The 22,099-nt window shown below is 49.4% G+C and overlaps 1 protein-coding gene across 6 annotated transcripts in view; it reads left to right on the forward strand.

Annotated features, from left to right (window-relative positions):
* Positions 1-22,099, forward strand: part of Oatp30B (Organic anion transporting polypeptide 30B) — a 246,754-nt gene that overhangs the window by 168,007 nt on the left and 56,648 nt on the right. The window contains exon 1 of one of the 6 annotated variants that reach the window (XM_089570609.1): positions 2,661-2,796. The exons of the other annotated variants lie outside the window; for them this stretch is intronic. The gene's annotated coding sequence lies outside the window, so the exon portion shown is untranslated. Of the gene's footprint in view, positions 1-2,660; positions 2,797-22,099 lie in introns of those variants that run through there. 6 annotated transcript variants of the gene reach the window in all.

Here is a 22,099-nt window from a genome sequence, read left to right on the forward strand (position 1 = left end):
ACCGAGAGCCATCATCCGGGCACTGAATTCCACTCATCCGGGCTGTGAAACGAGAACATCCGGGCACCGCACGGGACGTAACGAGATTCAACGAGACTCTCTAAGCCCTCCTACGGGACCGGCATACAAGCGCCGGTTGCTCTCCAAACGAGTCACAAAAAATAACTGCTGCCTGTGTCTCCTCAATGTTTATCAAGATATCAGTCGAGCTGAACATTTGATAATGCACGGAATTATAATTTCCGATTTCTAATAACGCGTGGAAAAAAACTCTGCCTCTCCCGTAAACGAGAGTAGAGTAAGCATGAAATGTTTACGGGCCTAATGTCATCTCGGTGGACACCCGAACCGCACCATACAGGAAGGGAGGAACGCCACCACCCGTTCAGCGCGATGCCTTGCCATTTGAACGCAAGGTTTTTTGAGGAAAGGAAATGGCGCAGTAATTCTCTGCCATCTCGGTGGACACCCGAACCGCACCGTAAAGGAAGGGAGGAACGCCACCACCCGTTCGGCGCGATGCCTTGCCCTTTGAACGCAGCGCTTCTTCCCCGGGCCCCTGTGCGCCTTTGCTTCGATGCGCGAAGCCCCTAAGAGATCACGTATGACAACGAAGTGTAACGTGGCATTTATGTGCTTTTTGCACGCGTTATTAGAAATCGGAAATTATAATTCCGTGCATTATCAAACCCACAGCTCCACTGATATCTTGATAAACATTGAGAAGGCACTGGCAGCAGTTATTTTTTGTGACTCCTTTGGAGACCAACCGGCGCTTGCATGCCGGTCGCGTAGGAGGGCTTAGAGAGTCTCGTTAAATCTCGTTAAGTCTCGTACGGTGCCCGGATGTTCTCGTTTCAGAGCCCGGATGACTGGAATTCAGTGCCCGGATGAGTGGATTTCAGTGCCCGGATGACTGCAATTCAGTGCCCGGCTGAGTGGATTTCAGTGCCCGGATGATGGCTCTCGGTCTCGGCGTGACGTCACCACACTGCCGACAACGGGAGCTAAAAGCATTTCATGCTTAAAAGCACATACATGCCACAATACACTTCGTTGTCATACGTGATCTGTTAGGGGCTTTGAGAGAAGGCCGCTTAGAGAAAGAGGGCGAGAAGGGCTTTCGGCGGAAAACTTTCGCTCCCTCCCCAAGGATTGCGCTGCGGTCCCACACTCACGCATGTTAAAGACCGGCCGCTTGGCCTTCAAGCCCTTTCCCCCTCTGGCAGGCAGATGTATACACGCTCGCGGAGTATTCGTAAAGCGTAGAAAGTTGGGCTAGTTGGTTGGTAGTACTATTGTGATACATTCCAGCGGCTAAAGAGACAGGACGAACGCCGGTACGCGCCTGCGTCTCGTCGTGTCCGCGTACGCTTCTGCATCGTCCTGGATTTCAGTGCCCCCACCGTCACAGCTGCTTAAACCGAGCAATGGAGCCTGTGATAGGCCCGTAAACATTTCATGCTTACTCTACTCTCGGTTACGGGAGAGGCGCAATTTTTCTCGACGCCGGGCGTCAAATCTGCGCCGTCGGGCGAAAATCGGCAACTCGCCGCGGTAAAAACGCTCCATGAATTCCGGCCTTAACGCGCACCTGAATCCCAGTAGCCGAGGTGTTAGCTCCAAAGCCATAAAGATAGATATTCCGATACCCAGAGTACTCATGGTCGCTTAGTATGAAACACAGCCATTCAAGTGGGACCAGTGGGTGATACCATTCGTGCACATATTGTGCACCACCTAAATGGCGCAGAATGCTCGGAGTGGCATCAAAGGGTTCAGCGAATTACGGAGCATAAAACTGCTAGCCGAATCAAAGCGTAGCTTATCATATGGATTCGCACCTACGACCTTTGGTTCCCCAAACCGTCACCTTTAGCAACTTCCAACGTCCATTACGGCCAAATTAATTGACCCAGGAAATTCGAAGAGGTGTCAAGCGATTTGTCTTCTTGCGCTCTATATGTTGGCATTAGAAAACTCGATTTCCGGATATAACGAAAAAAATTTACCGGATATAGCGAAGATGCCTAATATGACTCAATATTCGTTCGATATTGCTAACGCTCGATGCTCTTACGCCGCCTCAGCGTTTTGCCCCTTTTCGGGTTTCGTCTACATCAAAATGCATCCACCGCAACAAGTATCGAACCCGCCACCTCGCCTCATGAGAACGGCACCTACATGCCGCTGGTCTTGAAAAGGGAGCTTGAGGGAGAAAGCCTGCGGAGGGGCGCTGATGGCTGAAGAGAGAGATTTACATTCGAGGGACGACGTGACTGTCGTAATGATGACCTTGTTGTCTCCCGCGTCGATGGAAGTTTACCGAAAGACACACCGTTCACACTATCCCCATCCCGTCCTCTTGTTTTCACCCTCCCTCATTGTGCTCGCGTCGCGCGTCCTTGCCCTTGTGTCACAGCTGCGCACAGCTGCCCCTGTCCAGGTCAGATACAGCGGCGCTGTTGTTTAGCTTTGCGCAGCAGCGCTTGACACTTGCTGTGACAGTGCTGATGGCGCGTTACGGTGCGTGAAGGAGGGGGGGGGGGGGGGGGGGGGACAGATGTGGCGTGAGCGATAACAGACAACAGGGTTCAGAGAGAGGGGGGGGGGGGGGGGGGGCTAAAGCGTCGATTCGTCGCCCACTATCCCGCGGAGCTGTTTGTTGCTGCTGGCGAACGTCGCCGATTTCCATTGTGCGTTCCTGCGCTCGCTGGTGCTCGACTGGAAAGTGAAGTGAGGTGTGGCGATTCCGCGGCCTGCAGCATACGACGGAAGCGGAGCGGATAAGCTGACGTTCGTGTTGTTTGCCTTTCTACGCTTTCCTCTTTTTCTTTTTTTTCAGCGATAACCGCACGGCGAACTTGGGAAAATGCCGTCTTCATCATCTTTCTGAATGGTCTTAACTGTGTACCAAATGTCTTAAGTACGTCATTTCATTTCAATCCAGTTGGCGACCCCAGTTTCTGAAAATGAGAAGGGAAGAGCTTGAAATAGTTATTTACCACTGTGAGCCAGTAACCTGCTGTTATATTTTGTTGTTGGATTCCAGGAATGCTCTTAAGAAAGACGTCAGTGTCGCTCTTGTATACCACCCCTAATCGCGAGCTTCGTAGTGCCAACGGAGGAAATGAAAGCTGAGAATCGCCTAAATCACCAAAGCATTAGCAGTGCGAGCCGTGGACGACTTTTCTGTTTCTTTTTTTTTTTTATTGTTTCGTTCTCACGCTCATTAAGCCCTTTTCCTCGCTACAGCGACCTCGAGGCCGATATCTCTCTCCGAGCTTCGGTCGTGTCTTCGTGGAACCATTAGGCCTTCCCACGACTGCTCTGCTGCCGGCCGCCGAGCTAGAGAAGGCTCGCACTTCTCGGACATAACGACCACGCACCCTCAAGGTCTATCTATACACAGCGTATCGCTCTGTGCGTGACGGGCGTCAGCGCCCCGGCGTGTCGCTGCACGCGCCGTATACTGGCTGGTATACGCATCACCGCGTGCCTCCCTTGCGTGCATGGCTTTGTAGGCCTAGTGCGTGACGGAGCGAATCGCGCATGCCTGCAGGCAACGCTGGCGAGGAACGGTGAACGAACGAGAATGTTGCCTGCCGGCGTCGTCTCTTCAAGATTCTCCTCTGCTGTGGTTCAATAGTGTTCCTAGATATGCATATGCAGGAATACTATGGAACGAGTTCAGAAGTAACAACAGTCGTGATGCATGAAGACATGAAACAGAAGTATGCTCCTCGATGATGCGCGAACACGCGAAGAGTGGTCACGTGGTGCTGTGGCGCTGTGTCTCGTTCCTTTGTAAACATGAGGGCGATTGTCGTGCGAGAAATTGCGCGCCGCCGGCTTCTGTTGTTTCACGAGTGTGGCTTGAGCTCGAAAGCTATAATTTTGACGGAAAACAGTATAGCGTATACCTTGTATGCGCGTCGCTCGAGATCTTGCTTTGAGCCACAGGGGTTGGGTTCTAAAGAAAAAGAAGTGTACGAAAGAGACAGGTGTCCATTGTTCATATTCACTGACCGTGGACTGTGTTGTTCGTGTTGTTAATTTTTATTGGACTGTGTATGCGAAGTTCTGCGAGCAGCTAAGTGGGCTGCTGGTACGCGGAAATCCGCATGAGCTGATATGCGGCACTCGAGGTGTGCTTGAAGCTTGTACAGCCGTGTCTTGGTGTTATGTACGTTAAGTGGAATAGTTGATTGCCCTCATTCTTTCTCGCTGAACTCCACGTTTGACACGGCAGAAAACTGCGCGTAGACACAGGACTAGAAAGAAACGACGCACACATCTGCATGTTTACTAATCACCGGCTTGCCCAACTCCACAGATGGTTATCAGTTACCACTACAGTAGTCGTCCCTCGCATTAACTTGCGCCAGCTTCAGTGATCCCACCCTTTTAAGCTCCCCAACCTTGTCGCCACACGTGAAGCTTTGCCGCCTTCGAGTTACCCTTCGTCAGATTTTAACAACTCGACATGAATAGTGAACCGATTGGTGGCACAGGACTGGCGTGTCTGCACACTAGGAAATCGACAAACACAGCCTGTCGCCTGTCTAAACTTTAGAGGTGTTATTTCTGTAGGTCTACCGACCGAAACAGTTTTCAGAATATACGCACAGCGCTCGCAATTCTGACTACATAGGGTGTCCACACTTTCGCAATTTCTTTACGATCCACATTTTGCGTTTTTCTGATTCGTTGTTCCGCCTAATGATATGTGGAGCGTCGCCTTCGGATACGCATCTAGTGCTCTAAATTCTGACTTAAACCATTCAGTATGCAGAGCTGCGCACTTTGCATCCCTCTCGAATCGCCCATCGTTAACTATACAACGGTGACTGAGCTTTCGCGGGAGCCCCGAACGCGCCCCGCTCGAAGTTGCGTTACCGGCGGCGACCCTGCGTATGTAGCCACTCGGAACCATCGTCTCGTCGTCCTTGAATTCATTATGTATACGACGTCAAGGCGATTCCCGTGCGCGACGTCCATCCGCTGATGCTGCAGCGCGGGGCCTGCCTGTCGCTGCGATCGTGCGCGCTAAATCGCTTTCGCTCCGCGCCGTGACGGGCCGTCCGCTCTCCCTTTCCCTCCTGGGCACTGGAGGACCTTTTAAATGACCCATTCTCCGATGCTGCGCAGCGCACTGCACGTGGCGAGGGCGGAGCGCGTATGCATGTTGGATGTCCGGCCGCAGCTATAGCGAAATGAGTGGGCCCATGCCGATTGATCGAGACGCACCGTTCTGCGCGCTAATCGATAAATAGTTAGGGGAATGCCTCGGCCCCTGCATACACGTTATACTGCGGCGGATAGAGGCGGCGTATAACTCACGACCTCCGGCGCGCTTATTACGCGCAGCCGTCCTCTTAATTCGCTCGGCGATTACTTGAATGTATGCCCGCTCTTATAGTTGATTGGATGAAGAGCGCTGAGATCAGTGCTCGAATGGCGTGTGAGCGTAGCCATATCGTGAAAGTGGTCAGACGAAGGTGACGTGGAGGTCACGATGGTGTGCCGTTTATAAGTGAGCTACCTGGCTACGCGTGTTAGTATCGTATGCGCGTGAGATAGGTGGCGTTTTATGCAGTTATTTGTATAGTTACATTACATAACCCTGCATGATAAACATGACATATTGCTTTCTGAAGTCTTGTGCGCACCTGGCGCAAGCAATGGTGGAAACAGAAACGGTGCCACGAGCTCTCTGCACCTGCGAGCAACTGTCCGAAGGAGCAGGTGTATTGACACCTGCATGCACTCGATGGGAACCTTTCTCAAGAATGTGGCATTTGCTAATGATGGTTCAGTGAACAAATCTCCTTAACCATACCAGTTTGGAGGAGGAGGAAGATGGGGAGGAGGGGAAGCGTTTATTCGCCAAAGAGTTGACTGAGTCCAGGACCCCGCAGTGGCCACTTTGCAGGAGGCTTACGGATGGTGGCGCCATCTGAAAGTGTCAAAAAAAAAAAAAGCTATCACCGTTTCGTTCGCCGTTGTCTTCTAAAGAACTAAATTTCTTTTTATCTTGTTGTAGATTTTATTTTATTTCATTGAGTGTTATAGCTATGCAATGATGTTGTTGCATCTGTTTCACTGATATCGTAGCCAAGCGCTATAGTGTGTTTACCAACAATAGTTTGTAACTTAGCGCAGTTTACTTCAGTGGCCGCGGGTGTCGCGACAATCTGCCAACCTTCGAAATTTGGCCCAATCAGACTTCGAGGCTTCAGTGCGTGAACTTATATGGTAGTTTCGCAACTGGTGAGATTAAAGACCCCTTGAAGTGAATTTGATGCGCTGTATATGTGCAACAATGCTAACGAATTTAGCCTTAAACAACATTTCGCATTGTCTACATGGAATTTGCTATGTTAAGTGCGTATCTACGCAGTACAGGATAACTGGTTGACGGGACGGCATTGAAGCAAAAAGAGGAGAGTGAGGTAAAAGTAGCAAGGCTGTCACGGACCTCAATATTCTCGGGCAAAATCGTCTATTGGCATTGAGATATTTGTGGCATATACTATATCCTAAAATGTGCACTTAATTCCACTTTCCAATTTTTCTACTTTCCGGAAGCGACAAAAAAAATTATAATCTCATTTCGGCGTTACACAGTAAAAGGAACGCCGTGAAGTATTTGCACCAACACGGTGAAAATCAACACCGCACGGGGAGCTGACCGAGGCACGAGCGAAAACACACAACCCCAATATGTCAATATGTGCGTTTTATGCCTCTTCCCAGGTGCATGCTGCCGTAGCCCACGCAAAAATGTTGACGCACACTCCATTAGAGAAAGCGTCCGTAAAAAAAACGTGACCGGCAGTGACCCCGAAGAACTACGCGCCGCCGATCGAGCAGCCCCGCGACCAAGGGCGGCAAAGGCGCGTTTTAAGCCCCCGCTATACAGCGCAAGGACACCGTCCGACATCGCTCTTTTTCTCCTTGGGAGCTCGAGAAACGGCCCGCTGTCGTTTCCGAGCGACGGCTGTGTCGGTACCGCCCGCCCCCGTACATATATCGCGAGCAATGCGCCCCGACGTAGTACACGCCCGGCCAAGGTTTATGGTTCGGAACGGCGTCCGCCCAGTGTGTGTTGCAGTGCTGTAGACTCGCGCGTGTTTCCTCCCGCGGCCTGTAGAACCGAACGACTGTCCTGTCACGCGGAAGGGGAATGGCTTTATCCACTGCGCGTGTGCGTTTCTGTTCCATCAATTTGTTTTACCGGGAGTGCGTCGGTATCCTGGCCGTGGCCTAATGGACTGCGGAGGCGGGCACTGCTGTTGTACCCGCCAAGGAAAGCACACTCTTCTATCTTTTTTTTTGTCTTTTGTAAGCGCTACACTTTTCCGCGGCCTTTCACTTTCGCCTGGTAGCAATACTTTTCGTGTCTCAGACCTTGTATGTGTGTTACTAAGTTCGCTTTTTACTGCCTGTCGCATTTCTTCTGCAGTTCTGAGTTCGACGGGGGTTTTCATGGCTATATCGATGAGCTGCCGCTCTGTTGGTGGGGGCTGTTGGTGGGGGGCTCTGTTGTGGGCTCTGTTGGTGGGGGGCTCACAATCGAAGATCCACGGAACACGCGTCCTGCGCCACGGCTGAAAACTGCGCAAATACAGTTTAACCTCGTTATAAGGATGTTGAAGGCGCCCGGCGATTACTTCGTTATAGCCCTAGCTTCGTTATATCCCGCGTTGACCGATCGCTTCCGAGGGGAATCGTCATTCCTTCGTTATATCCGTTATTTCGTCACACGAATACACTTATATGGGAGTATAAAAAGGGAGTTAGCTGTCCTCCATCGTATTCCCATAATTCCATTCGAGCGGCGTATATACACCCTAAACACGAATACACTTATATGGGAGTATAAAAAGGGAGTTAGCTGTCCTCCATCGTATTCCCATAATTCCATTCGAGCGGCGTATATACACCCTAAACACGAATACACCTATATGGGAGTATAAAAAGGGAGTTAGCTGTCCTCCATCGTATTCCCATAATTCCATTCGAGCGGCGTATATACACCCTAAACACGAATACACCTATATGGGAGTATAAAAAGGGAGTTAGCTGTCCTCCATCGTATTCCCATAATTCCATTCGAGCGGCGTATAAACACCCTAAACACGAATACACTTATATGGGAGTATAAAAAGGGAGTTAGCTGTCCTCCATCGTATTCCCATAATTCCATTCGAGCGGCGTATATACACCCTAAACACGAATACACCTATATGGGAGTATAAAAAGGGAGTTAGCTGTCCTCCATCGTATTCCCATAATTCCATTCGGGCGGCGTATATACACCCTAAACACGAATACACTTATATGGGAGTATAAAAAGGGAGTTAGCTGTCCTCCATCGTATTCCCGTAATTCCGTTCGAGCGGCGTATATACACCCTAAACACGAATACACCTATATGGGAGTATAAAAAGGGAGTTAGCTGTCCTCCATCGTATTCCCATAATTCCATTCGAGCGGCGTATATACACCCTAAACACGAATACACTTATATGGGAGTATAAAAAGGGAGTTAGCTGTCCTCCATCGTATTCCCATAATTCCATTCGGGCGGCGTATATACACCCTAAACACAAATACACCTATATGGGAGTATAAAAAGGGAGTTAGCTGTCCTCCATCGTATTCCCATAATTCCATTCGAGTGGCGTATATACACCCTAAACACGAATACACCTATAGGGGAGTATAAAAAGGGAGTTAGCTGTCCTCCATCGTATTCCCATAATTCCATTCGGGCGGCGTATATACACCCTAAACACAAATACACCTATATGGGAGTATAAAAAGGGAGTTAGCTGTCCTCCATCGTATTCCCATAATTCCATTCGAGCGGCGTATATACACCCTAAACACGAATACACCTATATGGGAGTATAAAAGGGAGTTAGCTGTCCTCCATCGTATTCCCATAATTCCATTCGAGCGGCGTATATACACCCTAAACACGAATACACCTATATGGGAGTATAAAAAGGGAGTTAGCTGTCCTCCATCGTATTCCCATAATTCCATTCGAGCGGCGTATATACACCCTAAACACGAATACACCTATATGGGAGTATAAAAAGGGAGTTAGCTGTCCTCCATCGTATTCCCATAATTCCATTCGAGCGGCGTATATACACCCTAAACACGAATACACCTATATGGGAGTATAAAAAGGGAGTTAGCTGTCCTCCATCGTATTCCCATAATTCCATTCGGGCGGCGTATATACACCCTAAACACAAATACACCTATATGGGAGTATAAAAAGGGAGTTAGCTGTCCTCCATCGTATTCCCATAATTCCATTCGAGCGGCGTATATACACCCTAAACACGAATACACCTATATGGGAGTATAAAAAGGGAGTTAGCTGTCCTCCATCGTATTCCCATAATTCCATTCGAGCGGCGTATATACACCCTAAACACGAATACACCTATATGGGAGTATAAAAAGGGAGTTAGCTGTCCTCCATCGTATTCCCATAATTCCATTCGAGCGGCGTATATACACCCTAAACACGAATACACCTATATGGGAGTATAAAAAGGGAGTTAGCTGTCCTCCATCGTATTCCCATAATTCCATTCGAGCGGCGTATATACACCCTAAACACGAATACACCTATATGGGAGTATAAAAAGGGAGTTAGCTGTCCTCCATCGTATTCCCATAATTCCATTCGGGCGGCGTATATACACCCTAAACACAAATACACCTATATGGGAGTATAAAAAGGGAGTTAGCTGTCCTCCATCGTATTCCCATAATTCCATTCGAGCGGCGTATATACACCCTAAACACGAATACACCTATATGGGAGTATAAAAAGGGAGTTAGCTGTCCTCCATCGTATTCCCATAATTCCATTCGAGCGGCGTATATACACCCTAAACACGAATACACCTATATGGGAGTATAAAAAGGGAGTTAGCTGTCCTCCATCGTATTCCCATAATTCCATTCGGGCGGCGTATATACACCCTAAACACGAATACACCTATATGGGAGTATAAAAAGGGAGTTAGCTGTCCCCCATCGTATTCCCATAATTCCATTCGGGCGGCGTATATACACCCTAAACACGAATACACCTATATGGGAGTATAAAAAGGGAGTTAGCTGTCCCCCATCGTATTCCCATAATTCCATTCGAGCGGCGTATATACACCCTAAACACGAATACACCTATATGGGAGTATAAAAAGGGAGTTAGCTGTCCTCCATCGTATTCCCATAATTCCATTCGGGCGGCGTATATACACCCTAAACACGAATACACCTATATGGGAGTATAAAAAGGGAGTTAGCTGTCCTCCATCGTATTCCCATAATTCCATTCGGGCGGCGTATATACACCCTAAACACGAATACACCTATATGGGAGTATAAAAAGGGAGTTAGCTGTCCCCCATCGTATTCCCATAATTCCATTCGGGCGGCGTATATACACCCTAAACACGAATACACCTATATGGGAGTATAAAAAGGGAGTTAGCTGTCCCCCATCGTATTCCCATAATTCCATTCGGGCGGCGTATATACACCCTAAACACGAATACACCTATATGGGAGTATAAAAAGGGAGTTAGCTGTCCCCCATCGTATTCCCATAATTCCATTCGGGCGGCGTATATACACCCTAAACACGAATACACCTATATGGGAGTATAAAAAGGGAGTTAGCTGTCCCCCATCGTATTCCCATAATTCCATTCGGGCGGCGTATATACACCCTAAACACGAATACACCTATATGGGAGTATAAAAAGGGAGTTAGCTGTCCCCCATCGTATTCCCATAATTCCATTCGGGCGGCGTATATACACCCTAAACACGAATACACCTATATGGGAGTATAAAAAGGGAGTTAGCTGTCCCCCATCGTATTCCCATAATTCCATTCGGGCGGCGTATATACACCCTAAACACGAATACACCTATATGGGAGTATAAAAAGGGAGTTAGCTGTCCCCCATCGTATTCCCATAATTCCATTCGGGCGGCGTATATACACCCTAAACACGAATACACCTATATGGGAGTATAAAAAGGGAGTTAGCTGTCCCCCATCGTATTCCCATAATTCCATTCGGGCGGCGTATGTACACCCTAAACACGAATACACCTATATGGGAGTATAAAAAGGGAGTTAGCTGTCCCCCATCGTATTCCCATAATTCCATTCGGGCGGCGTATGTACACCCTAAACACGAATACACCTATATGGGAGTATAAAAAGGGAGTTAGCTGTCCCCCATCGTATTCCCATAATTCCATTCGGGCGGCGTATATACACCCTAAACACGAATACACCTATATGGGAGTATAAAAAGGGAGTTAGCTGTCCCCCATCGTATTCCCATAATTCCATTCGGGCGGCGTATATACACCCTAAACACGAATACACCTATATGGGAGTATAAAAAGGGAGTTAGCTGTCCCCCATCGTATTCCCATAATTCCATTCGGGCGGCGTATATACACCCTAAACACGAATACACCTATATGGGAGTATAAAAAGGGGGTTAGCTGTCCCCCATCGTATTCCCATAATTCCATTCGGGCGGCGTATATACACCCTAAACACGAATACACCTATATGGGAGTATAAAAAGGGAGTTAGCTGTCCCCCATCGTATTCCCATAATTCCATTCGGGCGGCGTATATACACCCTAAATACGAATACACCTATATGGGAGTATAAAAAGGGAGTTAGCTGTCCCCCATCGTATTCCCATAATTCCATTCGGGCGGCGTATATACACCCTAAACACGAATACACCTATATGGGAGTATAAAAAGGGAGTTAGCTGTCCCCCATCGTATTCCCATAATTCCATTCGGTCGGCGTATATACACCCTAAACACGAATACACCTATATGGGAGTATAAAAAGGGAGTTAGCTGTCCCCCATCGTATTCCCATAATTCCATTCGGGCGGCGTATATACACCCTAAACACGAATACACCTATATGGGAGTATAAAAAGGGAGTTAGCTGTCCCCCATCGTATTCCCATAATTCCATTCGGGCGGCGTATATACACCCTAAACACGAATACACCTATATGGGAGTATAAAAAGGGAGTTAGCTGTCCCCCATCGTATTCCCATAATTCCATTCGAGCGGCGTATATACACCCTAAACACGAATACACCTATATGGGAGTATAAAAAGGGAGTTAGCTGTCCTCCATCCTAGTGCTATGGAAGACAGTTTACTCCCTTTTTACTCCTTTCTGTTTATCATGTATTGCCATCGCGGATGGCGCGAAGTGCGTGGTATCTCCTCTTATTCGCGGCACGTGCTCTGCACACGAGCGCTTCTAATTCGGGAGCGAGACGCCGCCTTCTCACCCTCCGATGAATATAAGTTGGGCGTCGTCCATCACCTTCCGACGAGCAGCGGCGGCATCTCGGCAGAGGACACTGTGCGCCGTTGGCGGCGGGCGAACGCGGAATAAACCACGTGCCGACCTTTTTAGAGCTCTCGCCCTTGTGCGCGGCTTCTCTGGAAGAGGAAGCTCTTATCCCTCCGCTGTACTGCTTTCCTGACCTAAGTGCGTGTGGGATACGCAGGGAATCCGTGTGGGAGCGAAGTTCCTTTGCATCTGGAATGGGCACGGGGACTGGTTGTTAAATTGTAGCAGGCGATGCGCGGTTCTGAACTAAAACGTTTTAGCGACGTGCTATCTATATATACCGGGCAATTTAAGCGCGCCTGCAAGTGGCGGTGGTTCAAGGTAGAGCATGTAGCGGAAAAAAAGTTCGCTGAAACGTTCCGTATGCTGTTCCTGTCTTGAGAGAGTTTCGATGTCGAACGTCAAGGAATGTGGAATTCGTCGCGGGCTAATTGCGCCATTCCGTGTCTGCGACGCACGTGAACGGACGTTGAGTTCCAGGCAAGGCCGCGAAATTAAATGCGTTCCGTGTGCCGCATAAAGAATTTTCTCTTATTTTCGCTGGTATAAACAATTAAGATGTAGCATGCACTGTCCAAACCCCGCCTTTCTGTAGTAAGTGTCCATATTGTTTTTGCAGCTCATCCGCGTGTTTTTTGTCGGTTTGCGTTTGATATATTTTTCATTTTATGTATGCAGTTTATATGGTTTGCCATTTTATTTTGCATTCTTTGTCTTGTTTGCTTTGCTCTAGCTATTGTTGTTGTTGTTCACCTCATGGGACTAGCTATATTTTAATGCGTTAATTTCTTCGCCTCTTCATTCACTTCTTCTACTGTACGCTGCCGCGACGCATTCCCGCAGTTTTACCTATTTAATTTACGAGGAGCTACGAACGAATGAGTTAACCAATTACAAATTACAAAGATTTGTCTGTGTCGTAAACTACGATTACCTGTCCATGCCTGTATTACCTGCCTCGAAATTAGCGTGAATGCGCACAGTATACGTGTTGGGGGGAAACGGATTGGCTTCAGCACCGCTTTGAAACGCATGGGCAATCGGCTTGTCATAACACTGCAAAGCGTTCACGCGACCTGCACCTAAGGAATGCTTATGGTGTGTTAAATTGTTCAAAACTATGACGTGGTTCCTGGTCACTCTCGCTCCTTTTTTTTCTTTACAGCTCGGCGCAAGGTGCATGCATGCATGGTAAAGCAAAATGCCTGTTCCCAAGCCTGTTCAGACCTTTCTTTATCTTCCTCTCTGTTTACTAGATTTCAGCTTCGTCCGCGCAATTTTTGATTTCCATCTTTTTCCGGCATCAGTTAAGGCTGTCTGTTCGGCTTCTCTGCTCCGTAAATCTCTTTTTGGTGCAGAGACTGTTCCCTCGATCACGTTTTGTTAAAAAGGGGGCGCCGGCGGTCTCGCCTTCGCGAGCTCTTGACGGCTATCTCTCTCCGGTTTTGGCACGGAACCGGCCGTATACACCGCGAGCGCCCGTGGGTCGCGCGAAGCTATAACATCGCTAACGCAGTGCGCGCGTGATGTCGGGATCAGTAACCTCAGGAAACTGGTTCGCTCGCGAGATTTCTGTTTTATTTCTTTCATTCTGCATGTTTTCTTCCTTACCTCTCGTAAAGTCAATCAGGAAGGTCGTTAGTGCGTATAGTTATAACTGGTCGCCGCCGATCTTTCCACGCTTCGTGCGCGTTCGCTCTTGCGTCATCGCCGCTACCCGCTCAGGTTGATCGCCCGAGCAGCCACGCAGTGCGCCGTGTGAGCGCCGTTATCGCTCCGGAAGGGAAGCCGTCCGCGCTGCACAGAAAAAATAAGAAAAAGAAAACTCTCTCTCTCTCTCTCTGCGGAGGTTCTTATCGCTGGCGACGACCATGCGAAATGGCTGACCCAGCGCGCGACCGGCTTGCAGCTAATGGCCACGTTCTCTCCTCTTAGCAGTATGCATGCACTTCCTCTCTTGTTTCTTTTGTTGTTGTTGTTTTGTTTTTTCCTTTGCCGCCAGCGGGACAATCGGGGTTAACCAGTCCTCGCCGGATATAGCGGCTCCAGCTGGAGTTTTATGCATCCCTTCTCGCAATCTCTTTATTGCAATACGTGTGTTTTCTCAGTCAGTGTCATCTCCCCTATCTTGATGCGATTGCGTCACTTCGACAATGCCTCCATTATGCTTGGGCACTGCCGCAGCGATGTTACAGATTTCCTTTTCTTCTCTTCGTCCGTGCTTTGAATGAGTGTCGTCCCTGTAGCGACTTCGCGTTGTTTGCTTAGGCGATCGCCTTTTCTCTTTGCTGCTTATTTTATGAGACTTTATGTCCCGTTTCTTGCGCTTCGCGTTTATATCTCTGCTTAACTGCTCCGACCTCCTTACCTTCCTCCTCCCTGCGTCGCTTTTCGACTTAATGTACGGTAGTGGGCATATATCTCGCTACGCAGCATGCTTCCACTATGTAATTTCTGCTAAGTTTCGTGCGAGAAAGTTGCCTGCATATATACAGTGAGAGAATGCGATAAGAACCGCTCAAGCGAACACGCCCCTCCTGCAGCTGTCCTGTAAAAACCTTACTGCCTAAATTTCCTGCACTCTTATCGTCTCAGGAATTCCCATTTGGCCATATCGGCGGGCCTTTCTGTTCCTTTTTTTTTTAATGGGCGACATTAACCCCGCGAATATACGGCGCATATATACTGTACTGTGCGGTACGTTTTTCCGGTCGTTTAATTAAAGCGGCGCACAGCTTTCGGACACGCAGTCGACTAAGTCTGCATGTAATGGGGACAGGACTGCAGCGTGCCGTCATTACACGAACTATCTAAATTAAACAAAATTCCTTCACTGAGCTAGAACTCCCAAGAAGCTGTGTGGAGCTAGCTCCCTTCCAAGAGTGGGACTTCGCTAATTCACGCGTCAGTTTATTGCCACCGGAACTGCGCGATGTTCGAAATAAATATAAAATAAGATCGTGACACACATTTCAAGCGTTTTCTTTTCTTTTTTTCCATCTCCCGTGCTCCGACTGTGCGCAAGAGTGTTTACTGGCCGTTTTCTTCTTTTTTTTTTTGTCATTTTATTAGATCGGAGTGGCGTATCTGCAATCGTTGCTCGCAGTTATTGCTTTTCCAGCACCGGTCTCTCGATCGTGCTCATGGACCCGAGAAAGTTACAGCAGCTTTCCACTGCGTGAGCATTAAGACGGGCGGCCTTTCACGGCGCACCCCTCTACCTCGTGTCGGGTCCGTGCATGCAGAAAAATTATGGCCTTATATATGGCCCCGGCCTGTTGCTTGCCTAACACACCGTGCGGCAAGCAACGAAGTGTAACGCGGTGTGTTCGCTCTGCCCATCGCAATGAAACCCCGCTCTCGTGTCGTATACATATACGCCGCCGTGCGGCTGAGACATCGTCCAACTGCACTGCGGCGTTGAACCCGGCAGTTTGTTAAAGTGCGCACGTCCGTTGCAACGCGCGCGTTGCTTCCCCTGGTGTCGCAATAATACGATACGGAAGGCACGCGGAATTTATGACCCCCCACCCCTGCCTAACGCGAGTCTCATCTCTTACACGTTGTAGTAGCGGCTGGTGCGCAAGTAGAGCATTTATATGAAAAAAAAAAAAGTGGGGTTCGTATACAAGATGGGTGACTATGAAGGAAAGGGTTAGACGATTTCTTTAGGTTAGGCAATCTCGACCATTTGTGCAGAGGACATACGGAGCGCTCGTAAAACGTCGGGTCGTGGCGGGTGCGCTATAGCTGCCGCGGCTGCTGTTTTGAATCACTGCAGGCTTTCACGGAGGCTGCGGTTATGGCCGTTCCACGCCGGGTCCTTTGCGCCTTGTAAACATCCTTTATTTCTGACGTGCTAATATTCACCGGCGCTACAGGACAGGGGAACATGTGCCGTTTGTAGATAACTGTCCGCTGCATATTTAGTACTGAGCCCGTGATGATCTATGTCTTGCTATAGCGAGACTCGTTATAAGCGGTAGTGCTGCCAGCTACAGTTAAGGCAGACAGAGGGGCATGGTTGCTGCGCAGGAAGAACGGAGGAGGGAGGTTAACCCCGCAGATCCAAAGTGCGTATGACAAGAATCAAAGAAATGGGGTGTAAAATTCTGTCGCGACAGCCCGTTGATTAATCTTAGCGATTATATAATAGCACCTTTCTGTGTGTCTTTTCTTGTCCGTTGTCTCTGCGCGCAGCCTCGTAGAAGTGGACATATATACGGTGCGAGTAAAGGCTTGCTCTTAAGTTTTCCCGTATACTTCTAGCGTAAGTGCTTTTTTCGGCGTATTAGGTCCGGCGGTATAGAAATTACAAAACTAGAACGAATGTGTCCCGTGAATTTACCGCTAGGATATCGTCTCCCGGGGGTAGTTGCTCAGTGCCCACTGTTTGCTTTTCCTGCCTTTCTAACTTGTCGTTTGTTTTTGTTCAAAACCACCCCTGCAGCATTTCATCTTTATACTCAACAGTATAGGAGCTGTAGCCTTAATTACTTAAACCTGGGACAGCGGCGTTAATGGGTCAAACACGACGCGAACAAAAAGGTTAACGAGGCGTGCTTAATCTCTCGGCAACGCGAATGCACGGTTACGCATATCTCCAGGGCCACCCGCATGAAGAAGTTTTGCAAACAAACACTAGCCCCCACGTATACCGCTGCGGGGCCCGGATTCACGTGATAGCCATCAAACTCAAAGCGATAATTGAATTCGGTCAGAGCGCGGATCAAAGGGACCCGCGGAATAGATGTGGCCGAGGGACAACTTTTATCTTTTAGAGCTCACTGTGTTTGCGGTAGTATACGAAGGGCGATGGTGACGTCTTGATAACGCACGTAATGAGTCTCCAGTGTTTGAAGTAGTTCGTCGGTAAGTAACGGGCGTGCCTGGGGTTCGGATTTTAGAGAGCGACGATAAAGAAGCCACACCCGAACCACAGTGGGCTTATAGCTCCCGTGAGAAATGTGGTGCAGCATGCCTTTAAGTTTATTCGGTCCCGCTGAACCGGCGCTGGTAGCCGTCCTTGTGTACCGAGAGAAGAGGGCGAAGCGCGGGAATTAATTTTAATGGCGCCTCCTGGTGCATAATGAGCTATGCATGCAAACATATTGGGTCGGCTGAGAATGCGTATAGCGTCGTGTTGCAGTTTACGCGGTCCGCCAGTTTGTGCGTAGCGCGGTGAGAGATTTCGAAACGAAACCCATAGCAGACTCCCCATTGTGGTATGCATGTATGCTGGTAGATTCTGCATGTCACCTGGCGTGGAAATCTTTTGTTTTTATTGTTGCTTTTTTTCTAATTTTAAGCGGCAGTACCCTCACCAGAACGCTTAGGGAAGCCCGGGTTCCATTCATGCAGGTATAAAAGGAATATTACACGCGCACTCCCTTTTATGAAAGGGCGCGTTTACTCCTTTTTTTACTCCGACATGGGAGTATTCGCGTTTAGAGTGGCATGCGAGCATGTCTAAGCACATGAAGAGCGAAGCTATACCACTTTTTCATTTATTTTCGGCTGAGTTTTAAAGTTTTGTGTGGCGTAGTAGTTCGCGAGAAGTGCTTCCCATTACGATATGGCAGTTTCTGCGGCGTAGCCACCCCTCACTACCAACGCTGAGTTGTTTTTCAGTCGCTAACGCCGTTGGGACCCTTTCGATATTTTAATGCGCGCGATATCGGGCCAAAGCGGTACACGCTGCGTGGCCAGCGATGCGAGAGATCATTAACTGCCCACTGGAGCGCGCCTCCACTAACTATCACCGCGACGCCGCGTAATAGCCTTCTCATCAGACTTCCGTCAGCAGTGACCACTGCCAGGAGAGAACGATAGCGAGTGAAGGACCGAAGCTTTTGCAAGCGGACATGGCGCACGAAAATCAAGAGAAAGCGCGACGCTCGATTACGGGCGCGTGGGGGCCTTCTCTGCCTGAGCAAGAAGGTCAGAAATGACGAGGCGCTCCCTGTAACGGCCACTGTCACGCCCCGCTTGGGGTGATTAGCGCCGCGCCGCCGCTGCCGCGACGTGGTGCTGTCTCTCTTTTCATTTTTACTCCTCTTTATTCGCGAGCGCTGACGCCCAACCACCAACCGCGCCTTCTTCGGCGGCCGGGACTCGCGCAGTGTCCTTCAAACGCAGTACGTATGCTACGCTACGCTGCAGTGCACCGATGGGAGAGGGGGAATCGGAGGAGGGAAAGGGGAAGAGCCCGCGCTCATAACGTCAGTGGTGCATAGCCAATTGCGGAGGGAGCAAGGACGTTGCAGCGCGGCGGAGTCAGGGGCAGAAGAGGAGTGGGAGTTTTGTCCTTTTGGTATCGCGTGTACGTCGCATAATATATAAGCGCCCTTCAATCAGCGGGATGGCTGCCGCGACAGCGCAGCGTCGACGTCGTCGTCCAGCGGATGTGCTTCGCATGCCGTTGAAAAGCGCGTGCTGGCGCGCACGCGCGCAAGCGTCGATTTTGACGGGCGCTTCGCCATCATCGTCCCAGCGCCACACTTCGATGGTGAGGCGCGGGCTTCTTGCGTCGCCACGGCCTTCGGGGATCAAAGGGGATAAAAGTTATATTCCCGCTGCCTTCCTTCTCTTCCCTTTCTTTCTTTCTTTCTTTCTTTCTTTCTTTCTTTCTTTCTTTCTTTCTTTCCCTTCTCTCTCTCGTTCTTTCTTTCTTTATTCCCCTCTAACTTTACCCCCTCATATTTTATTCGTAAGCGCATTGCGTAGAGTGCGCGCGCTGCGGCTTGGGCTTCCGGGCGATGTGCGGTCGTTCCACTCAAATACGATTGTTTCTTTCTTTTTTTGCTCGCAAAGGTCGCGGATTTGCATTTTGAACTGGAGGGCAAAACTGCGACCCGAACGAGCGTCGCGGACGAAGTTATGTGTATGAGGGTGGGTCGTTGCACTTCTTGTTTGTATTCCCGTCACACCTGAGCAAAATTTATATCTTTTGTCGGCGTCTCGGCCGTGAACCAAAGATTGTTATTCAAATCTGGTGCCCTCCGGAATTCAGGCAGAAAGATTTATTCTTTTTTTTCAGCCGCAGATCTTTTTTTTTTCCTCTAGATTTTTCTTCAAGCTTTGTAGCACGTGCTACGGGGTTCTGTATACCTTCGTAGGCTTGCGACGCCATATCATTTAACGCGTACTTAGTTAAGCGCATGCTTGACAGAACGCGCATAGAAATCAAATTACGAAAAATCTCGTTGCGCAGCGCAGGGCACATTGCACTTGCTTGGCGTTCGTGAGTGGGGTGCATGCATATTTACGCTTAGAGCCCCTCTTATTTACTTTTTTTTTTGTGTGGTTGTTGAAAACGAAACCATACATGGAAACGCATGATGGTAGGATACAACTCAAGAACGCAGCGGCTTTACCCCGTCAAAGGGCCCCCCCCCCCCCTTCCAGCCAATGGCGTCGGGCGATTCTCATGAGCCTCCTAGCGTGACAATCCAGGGAGCGGTGCCACAGTGGAGAGGAGGGGTCTATCCCCGATCACTGAGGGAAGGGATTATCCCCTTTTATCTACTAGTCCCTGCTTTGTCACACTCGCAGGGTCATGAGAATCGCCCGACGCCACTGGCTGGAAGGGGGCCCTTCGACGGGGAAAAACCGCTGCGTTTTGAACTTGTAACCGACTATAGCGATTTTCACCCACATTCGGGCTGCGCGAATGGAGGGTCTTTTTTTGTTGTTGTTGTTGTTTTACCGTAGCCGAAGGAGCAAACGGCGTAGTATAATGTGCGCCTGGTCTGACGAGGATTTATAGAAGCGCCGCGGGTGGCCGCGACGGTGACGCGCGCTCAACATAGAAACGAGTGCACTGCGAGTGCTTCCTTCCTTGATTTCTGTTTCTTTTTCGTTGCCCTTTTTGTGCCTCAGTCTTGTTGTGCGTGTTTCAAGAAAAATGAGAGTTGGCAAGGAGGAACGAAGCTGGCCGCCTGTTCGTGAAGGGAACAAGACCTTCACGGGAGCCCGGGCCTTGGTGGAAACCACAACGTGCGACGTTCCTTTTTGTCTGGTCGTGTCTGACGCGGTATATGATGGTCGTTTTCTGCGTGCGTCGTGGGCAAGGGTGTGTCTGTTCCTCGGTATTGTGTTTCGCGCACTAAAAGACGTGTAAAGCGCTCAGGGCCTCCCAGCATCATCTGTTTGGTCGTGCACTGGCGATGATCGAATGAGCAGCTCACAGTCGCTGGCGCTGGCCGAGCTTGTTGGCGGCTACAAAATTGCCGCGTGCGTTAGGCCTTCTTTTTATAAAGCCAGCCCAGCGATCACTTTTCGCGCTTTGACAGAGCGTGGACTGGCAGCATGGCTGAATGGGAATCGTGGAGTTTCTTCTGTCTGTGCGTTTACCTTTCGAACTACGACGCGTGTGACCACTAGGATGAAGCGACTTGGCTCTAATTCCACAATTAACGCCGTTTGTTTCCGCCCGGGTTGATTTATGGGTAACTCTTGGAGGTGGCTGCTTGGAAAGGGTGGGCAGGGGGTCGCATTAATGCGGTAGTATTAAAAGCCTCATCTGAGAAAAAAAAATGCCCTCAGTCATAAATTTCGCCCATTGGCTGGAGGCTAGTGACGTCACTATTACAGTTAGTTCTCATTGGCGGAGAGGAAGGGACGTCACTTCCGGTGAAGGCATCAACAGCTTATAATGCTGGCGCATTGCCAACTCATAATGTAGTTAGGTGTTCCCGCGAATTTTTTCCACAGTGCATTTCTTGAGCAAAAAAAAAAAGGTCTTACATTTTTTGTGTGTGGAAAATATCTCACCGGCGGTGGTCGCTCGTCTCCCCCTCCCCCGCTTCATTAAATCTACCCCTGAATTGTCGCCATTTTGCTTTTACTTTCCGATCTCGGCTTAAAGTCCAATATGCGCGCCGAAGAGCTCTGAGGAATTTATAGGTGTAGTTCCCTTAAGTGGGAATCTTGATGTCGCCGCGCACTAGCTGCCCTCAGCGCATCATAGCCTAGCTCACGCTCCCTTTAGAGAAGAGACGGAAGAAACAAGAAATAAATGTAAGGAAATTGCGGGCCAGGAAAAAGATCGAGAGCGAGTAAAGCTCGTCCTGTGCGCGAGGCCCTTCCTTGATTAAATAAATCTCTCATTCGTCGCGAAACCTCCCACGCATTTCCTTTCTCTTTTTTTTTTTCCTCCGCCCTCTCGCGCCCCCTTCCGGACATTATCCGCGTGCGTGGGCGGCAAACATATACTCTTATATACCCCTATGCCTCCCTTGTATAGCTCCCACGCCTTCTGTGCTGCACTGTCTCGCCTTATTGAGTACATACATTTTCTCCGGCGGCGATCAGGATTTCTCTTGGGTTCCGCGGCTTCCCTTCTGCCTTTATTTTTCTCTGTCCGCATCCAGGGTCGCCTTGTTGCTTTTCTAGCTCCTTTTTACTTTGTTTTCCGCTTGATGCGTGGCGCTCCAATCGCGGAGCAAGTAAGGCCCCCTGTAATATTAATACGCGAGGAGAACGCGAGCCATTAGGCGGCCGGGATGGAGCTTGTACACCGCCGACGTTCTCGTGGACCGAAGTGTGTGGATGTGAGCTGCAGAGCGTATAGATGCGCAGTGTCTCCCCCTCGGCTACCCTCCTCGCACGTGTGGCGTCGGTGGCTTTTGCGATATTA

This window comes from Amblyomma mixtum, chromosome 2, assembly GCF_055824585.1.
Source record: "Amblyomma mixtum isolate Tamu chromosome 2, ASM5582458v1, whole genome shotgun sequence".
In the NCBI taxonomy this organism is placed as follows: Eukaryota; Metazoa; Arthropoda; class Arachnida; order Ixodida; family Ixodidae; genus Amblyomma; species Amblyomma mixtum.